This window comes from Saccostrea cucullata, unplaced genomic scaffold (genome assembly GCF_032062105.1).
Source record: "Saccostrea cucullata isolate Sc308-1 unplaced genomic scaffold, CSIRO_AGI_Scuc_v1 ctg3278, whole genome shotgun sequence".
In the NCBI taxonomy this organism is placed as follows: Eukaryota; Metazoa; Mollusca; class Bivalvia; order Ostreida; family Ostreidae; genus Saccostrea; species Saccostrea cuccullata.
The window spans coordinates 1-7737 of record NW_026933433.1 but is presented as its reverse complement, the minus strand read 5'-3'; positions in this window follow the sequence as shown (position 1 = coordinate 7737).

Here is a 7737-nt window from a genome sequence, read left to right as displayed (position 1 = left end):
TTTATGGGTGAAAATATACTAAAGACTGCAAATCAAACCGTTCTTGCTTTGGTCCTTAATTAGACAATGTAAAAACCAGACTCCATGAAACTTACGTCAATTGTTACAAGATTGCAAGAATTGCATTTGTCTAAAAATACTAGAAATCTACGTGTATACCTCAAGTGCATGAAATGATTCAAAAAGATCGTTGACAAACTTGTGTTATGCACGTGTTTTTTTTGTGGCTTTTTAGCACTTTTCCGACGTGACGTCATACATTTCACGATTTAGTAATTCTGAACACTGCTTTTATAGTTACTAAGATTCTCATCTGACAATTTTTGTAAAATTTTGCTGATGTGGTAAAGAAAATTTCTCATATTATGTTACCCTGTTTAATTTTCCTTTCAGAATACATCCTTTTTTTAAATAAAATCTTTATTTTATGATACTAAGCTCATCATAAAAATTAGAAGGATTATGAAATGAATATAGTCCACGTTTAAAATTTTCATATAAAATGTCCATTCTTAACCTATAGGTTAACATTATAAGAGGCCGATGAGTTTCTTGTCAACGAGTCGTGTAGGTGTTGCACAACTGTGTGCATTGTATATCGCCAAAAATAGATAAAATAAATTGCTTTGCAGAAACGAAATTGGGTCAAAAATTTTAATAATCTGTATATCCTCATTTCAATCGCTATATACATGTAAAAAAGGGAAATGTCTTAAATAAAGACCTTGATTGTTTCCAGCCTTAATGTCATATTACGCGTAAGTCTTCAGTAACATCTTTAACTTCTCAACGGAATCTGTCAATTTTTCAAAATTATTTTTTTACTAAACAAACTAGATTTAAAGTATTGAAAAGTATTGTCTAAGACGTTTAACGATTCAAGAATATTTTTAAAACACATTAGCTTATGTTAGATGTTATTTCAAAATCACCCCATATAAGTCAATTATAAGTCAAGTTATGACAAAGCTTAACACACGATAACAGAAAAAAAGACGAGATTCTAATATTTTTTTAGTAACTCTTGAAATACAAATAAGAATTCTGATACAAAGCCATATGATTCTTTTGAAAGATACAATATTCATGTATGTCTTTACGATAAAAAGATAATTAAACATAAATGCTAATAAGTTAAATAAGATCGATAAATATAAAAAAATAAACAAAGAACAAAATCGAGATGTGCTTGTAAAACCCTATCTATGAACTCAGTGGCAACAAAGTTCTGAAAAGCTTTTAGTGAAGATCACAAGGTCAATCAACGTGATGTCATTTGAAAGAATTTAATAAGTGGAGTATGCATACCAAATAATAAGTTTCTCACATGATTGAAAAGTTATAGCGAAGGTTAAAGTTGACAGACATACATACAGGGAAACACACAGACAAACAGACACGACAAAGAAAATATATACCCTTCTTCTATCGATTTAAGCACATTAAAATAAATTTCGAGGGAATAATTGGATGAATATCTGCTCTGCAGAGGACTCCATCTTATAGATGTGACATTGGTACGGAGATTCAAACTAAAAACGTCTTCCTCGTCCATATCAGTCGCTCCAATCCAAAGTCACAGCAATTAAACAAGATCGACCAGTCAACTAATATAAAATTATTGTTTTTATTAGGTCAATACCATGATTAAGCCTTCGAAGAAATACAATATTCACTGAGCCCGAAGGGCAAAGTATTATACTTTGAATTTTATCGAATTTTAACGAATTTAATCTGTTAGTATAAATTTAGAATTTGTTAAAGCTGATTTTTTTCTGTTACAACAAATTACTGATTTCATTATAACTAATTCAACAAAATTGTTAAAAAATCAAACTAACGAATTCATCAGTTTGTTGTAGAAAATTATTTCTTTTAATCATTAATAGTTTGCCACATTATTGTGAAGAAAATAACTTGGATTCAATATTGTTATTTCTAGATTTCTAAAAGGCTTTTGACTCTGTAGAATTTTATGTTCTTAAAAAAATATAATTTTGGAGAAAATTTCTTGATTTGGATCACCATTTTATATGATAAGCCTGTATTTAGAATAAAAAATAATGGTTGGATATCTAAAACATGATATGCATAGAGGTATAAGACAAGGATGTCCTATTTCTGCTATTTTATTTCTATTCGTAGTAGAAGTATTAGCCATTGCTATTAGATCAAATCCTAACATTAAGGGTTTTCAAAAACCTGGAATGACTGATATTATAAAGATTATACAACATGCAGATGACTGCACACTTCCATTAAAAGATAAGAAGTCCCTCAAACATTCTTTATAGGTTATAGAAAAATTCAGTAAAGTATCTGGTATGAAACTAAACATGTCCAAAACAGAATGTATTTTAACAGGCCAATGGAAAAATTTGTATCAGCAAATAGAAAATGTTGACGTTAATAATTCGAGATTGAAATGTATAGCAGTGATACATAATGCTAGCCAAATGCAATAATACGCAATGTTTCATTGATTTCATAATAATTCCTCAACAAAACTTTTTAATGAAAATAGTCCATCTTCTAATTCATTAATCATAATGCACACACACACTAATGTTTTATACCCTAATTAATTATGTTTGTATTTAAAAGTACAGTATACAAGTACATCAGAACTCCATTTTTACCTTTTAGGTTTATGAAAAATTTATTTAAAGGCTCCAATATTATATAGTTTTTTTTTTGAAAACTTAATTGGTCATCCTCTCCGTTTGCATGATCGTGCATCAATACATCATCGAAATTGAAATTGGGTCCATTAGGTTCTCCTTATTTCATTAGTAATACTTGCAAGAGTTTAATTAGACCAATTTTTAATGTTTTTGAAGGGTCATCAAATCTTTATTTATAATAAGTTTTAGAAATGAAAATTGAATGCATTTGTATAAATTACTAGTGTTCTTTGGAATACTTTTTTTTGCAAAGTTACATTTGCATTTGCATTAAATAAATACCGCGGGTATTTCCTGTTCCTCTCCGTGCTATAGCAATATATACAATTAAAACGTTATTTTGTATTTTCTAATGCAGCTAGGGGTTGTTTTCAATTTATATTTCTAAAAATCAAAATTATTTTCGAGAGTAATCTAATCTTTAATTACTGATTTGTTACGACATAGGAAAATTTGTATAGCTTCTTACAATTACAGATCTTTAAGCAAAATAATTTGAGGAGATTTAAGGCATAGTTTAAATAAATTTTTGATTTCATTGATTGATTGATTGGTTGTATATTGTTTAACGTCCTTCTTGAAAATTTTTCACTTACCGGTATATGGACACGTCTCCGTATGCCGATGAAGGGCTTCAAATTTAGACCTATACTCGGCACTCAGGGCCATTGAGCAGCGAGGGTTCTTTATCGTGCCAGCGCGTACCATGACGCAGGACCTATTTTTAAGGTCATATTCGAAAGACTCGTGACTTTCACTTCTATTGCCGAGCGCTTGGCGAAGGAACAGTCACTGCCTTTGTTTACGTCTTGGGTTTGACGCGGCGCTGCGAAGGAGAATCGAACCCGGGCCTCCCGTTCACGAAGCAAACGCTCTATCATTAGGCTACCCTGTTCGGTACTTTTGATATCAAGGCTAAAAGGAACCTTGTTACAATGTATATTTATTTTCCGCTGTATTCAACACCAGTGGTTCTAGACCTGGTTCTTTGGATTCGTCTCAATAAAATATAACAAATGTTATGAAACTTCTGTGTAAGTTGTTCGTAAAATACGTTAAAAATGTTAAGGATCTTAGGATTACTTGAGTACAGTCTATATTGCATGGTTTGAAGTAATGTGCATAATATATTTTGGTATATGCAATGTAAAATCAATTGAGGTTGCACTATGAGATTATTATTGGATCAACACAAATTTTTTGAGATGATAAGAAACTTATTGATTATTTCAATGGTTACAACTAGAAGTGAAATGTTTGGCTGAAAACCAATATTGAAATAAAGTGATTTTAAATTTATTCTAGAACGGTAAAGTAATGAAAATAAGATGAAATAAGAATTGGAAGGGGAAATAAAACGTGATATCGCCTGTCTTAAATATCAACAGCATTGATAACTTTCCATCATACTTTAGTCGCCATTAATAAATCCATACAATGCTTATCAATTTATACCAAAATATTATATTCTCTAAATCTAAAGAAATAACCTTTCTATGTTTTCATTTCTTTAATGAAAATTTGGTTCGTAAACTTGTCTCCATGACATAAATATACATACAGATTTAAAGTTTATAATAAAGCTATGCTATAAGATAATTAATTAGGTTTGTAAAACGTCACATTAAAGAATTATTTACACAAAATAAAGAGGATTAAATCATCATTAAAATACTTAAATTCTTTTTACAGATGACGATTCCATAAACACTAGAGCGACATGTACGGCAACATTTGCAACGTAAATGTATAATTATTCATCTTCAAAAACACTTTTTTTTCGCACATAATCGAAACTGTGCTGTGGGGAAAAGGATAACGTCATCAAAAAGTAATAAATGTACTGATATTATTAACTCACTGTAAGCACAAGGGGCAAAGAGTTAAGTACTTTTGTTTTTACTTCATTTTAAGATTCAGCCAAGTATTTTATTTGCAAACTGATGGTTTAAAAACTATTAACTTGAAACAATATAGTCACCAACATAAATTAAACATTAAGATAAAATTGGATTTCAGTCCTGCCATGAAAAGCTACGTTTCCGAATGACATTAAAATAAGTCGAAGATGTTGCATATTCCAGCTGATAACTATTGGTCATGTATGCTCTTTCTCACAGATAAACGTCTTCTTGATTGAGCAATCATTATCAGCCCAGAGTCCATCCCGGCAAAATGCAACACAATGTTGCCCAGCTCCTTCCCCAGATGACTCCAGGAAATTTTCTGGTTGATCTGTGAAATTCACTGCTGTTCGGTGATTCCAGGTAAAATTTCCTTCGTTATCAATATCAGTTGCTCCATTCCAAGTCTCACAGCAATCCAACCGATTGGGACAGTCTACTAAAATAAAAGAGCCAGTAAGGGCAGTCTACTAAATATAACAAACCAATTGGGGCAGTCTACTAAAAATAACAAACCATTGGGGACAGTAGACTAAAAATGGCATACAAATGAGATTGAGACAGTTGAGCAGTCAGTTGAGCAACATTTTAAAAATTGATCACCTTCAATACGATATATTCTAGCGAATAGTCGTTGTACTTTAAAACATAAGCATTTCTTGAGCAAATTCATGATAAAAGTTGATATTGTATATTCTATATAACTCGTTATGATTTTAAGATCCCGAGTCAAAAGTTGACTACCATGAGAGGATAAAAGTCATTTTAAGCAATTGCTTTAAATGCTTACATGTATAATTATATAAGGCTGAATGCCGTAATGAATGTAAATTATTTTTTTTATTCATAGATAGTATTCATATGACCTAAATTTAGCTAAAGTTAGCTCCTGATGGCTGCAATACTGGAGGTCCAAATGCTTATATTCCTTCATTGCTCAACCAATTTTTAAATTTTCATATTTGCGATTTTGAATTAGGAATCATTATTTTTCTGAAGTATATAAATCTTTGGAAGCCTCCTTTATTAAGAAAAAAAATATTTAATAAAGATTTTCCACCAAATATTTCTGCTATATTTTCTTAAACTTGATAAGACAAAGAGGAAAACTCATCGATTCAACCTCCAATATGGCGACCAACGGGAGGTAATTTTGCTAAATTTGGGTCCACCGAAAACTCTCTATTAATACAACCTAAAATTAAAAAAAAATGTCTTTATTTCTTATTTCTTTTTTCTTCTAGAATTACATGTAGTCTATCTTCATTGTTTAACTTTCACTAAAATCAATGAAAATCAGATACCGGTAATCAGAGAAAAACCGCGTAGTAGAAACTGAAACACACAGAAGAAAATGTAATTATTCCATGTGATTTTATAACCTCCGGTACAATTTATATTCAGTGATAGTAGACAAAAGTATGTTTTTTCATCAAAGACGTAAACAAACATAAACTATAAATAACAAAGCACATTTTATGTGATTACTAAATGATACTAAAATAATAATAAAAAACACCACAGAGCGACGTCTTAATTCTTGGAAAAAGTGTGTATATATCTGCGAAACTGGGTAGGATATGACACCTTTAACGGGCGTCATAGTGGTTCTTAGTATGTGTTGCAAAATGCCAACTTCTTTATGTGAAGCATTATTAAGAAAATATTAAATCATATATAATTAAAAATCCAAATTGTATTGTCCATCTGAGTGGAATCATTATTATTCAATCAAATAAATTATTACATAATCTACGAAATAGGCCCTATATTCTATACAAACGCAAACAGTCCATAATACTACATATTTACTGGATTTGAGGCCCTATTCAGTCAATACGTGTGAAACGGCATTGTGAAGTCACGATCAAAGAACGTTGAAAACAATGGCTGCAACAACCGGAGCTAGCTGTATATCTGTTTAACAAGTCCATCAGAGCGGATTTAAAAAAAAATAAAAAAAAAAACATGCACAAGTCTAGGATGGAAAACACAGAAGTATTAAGCTGTAATCAGGATTTTATTTTTTAGTTAATTTTTTGATAAAAGATCGTTAATAAAAATGGAATCGTCATTCAGTTTTCAGAATCTTATCTATTCAAATTCTGATTATATGATAAAATATTTTATTATATACCTAATGTCTATCACCCAATTTTACTGTTGAATTAACGCTATCATGTGACGTTGTGATCCGATTTTCCGGATCACCAACATGTTGTTTTCTGAATCCATATCACAACTCTCTGAAACTGATGACGTAATACGCAGAAATATGACGTTATTTTTCTTGCGCGTTAAAAAGTACCCTGTTATCATGCTTTGTTTTATGAATTAATGTTATGCAATTGATCTCTAAAGTTTTCTTTTGCTATATTTTGCAAGTTATGAGGGGGTATATAATAAATTTATCGTTATAACAGTTACTTGATCCGAAGAGCCGTATCACGTCTCGTTGACAGCGCGGATCATCATATCAAATACGACGCTTCACGTCTCGTTAGATCTGATGATCCGCGCCTGTCAACTCGACGTGATTGGACCTTTCGGATCAAGTTACTGTTATAATAATATATATGTTCGACTCTTTCCTTGGTCATTATGGTAATTTATTAAAAAAAGGAATATACCAATACTGGTTTTGGCTTCGCGTCAGTCAAAATTGATATTTTGCTGGTAAAAAACACCTTTACCACCTCAAAACTCCATAATTGTATAATATTCTCAATAAACACCGTTTTGAAATCAAATTTCTTAAGTAAAAAAAATGAAATCTTACTGATATTCCAAGCTGTGAACAACGTTTCTAGTATCCATGTATTTTCTGCCATTGTCTCTACCTCAACGAGACGAGCTTCCAGCATGTTACATCGTGTCTACATAATTAAAATATATATCAATTAATTTGAACAGTCAAGTTCTTTAAAGAAGGAATAATGTAAAAGTGCTGTATAATAAATATGTTAAATTTACATTTCACATAATATACTGTAAAAGCACAAATATTCGTGGGGGATTAAATTTCGTTTATTTCGTTGTTAACAAAATTCAACGAAATTAAATCCCACACGAAATTTTAATTGACTATATATTAAATAGGGTTTGTTTTAAAACAACGAAATTAAATGCACACGAAATTATTTTTGATG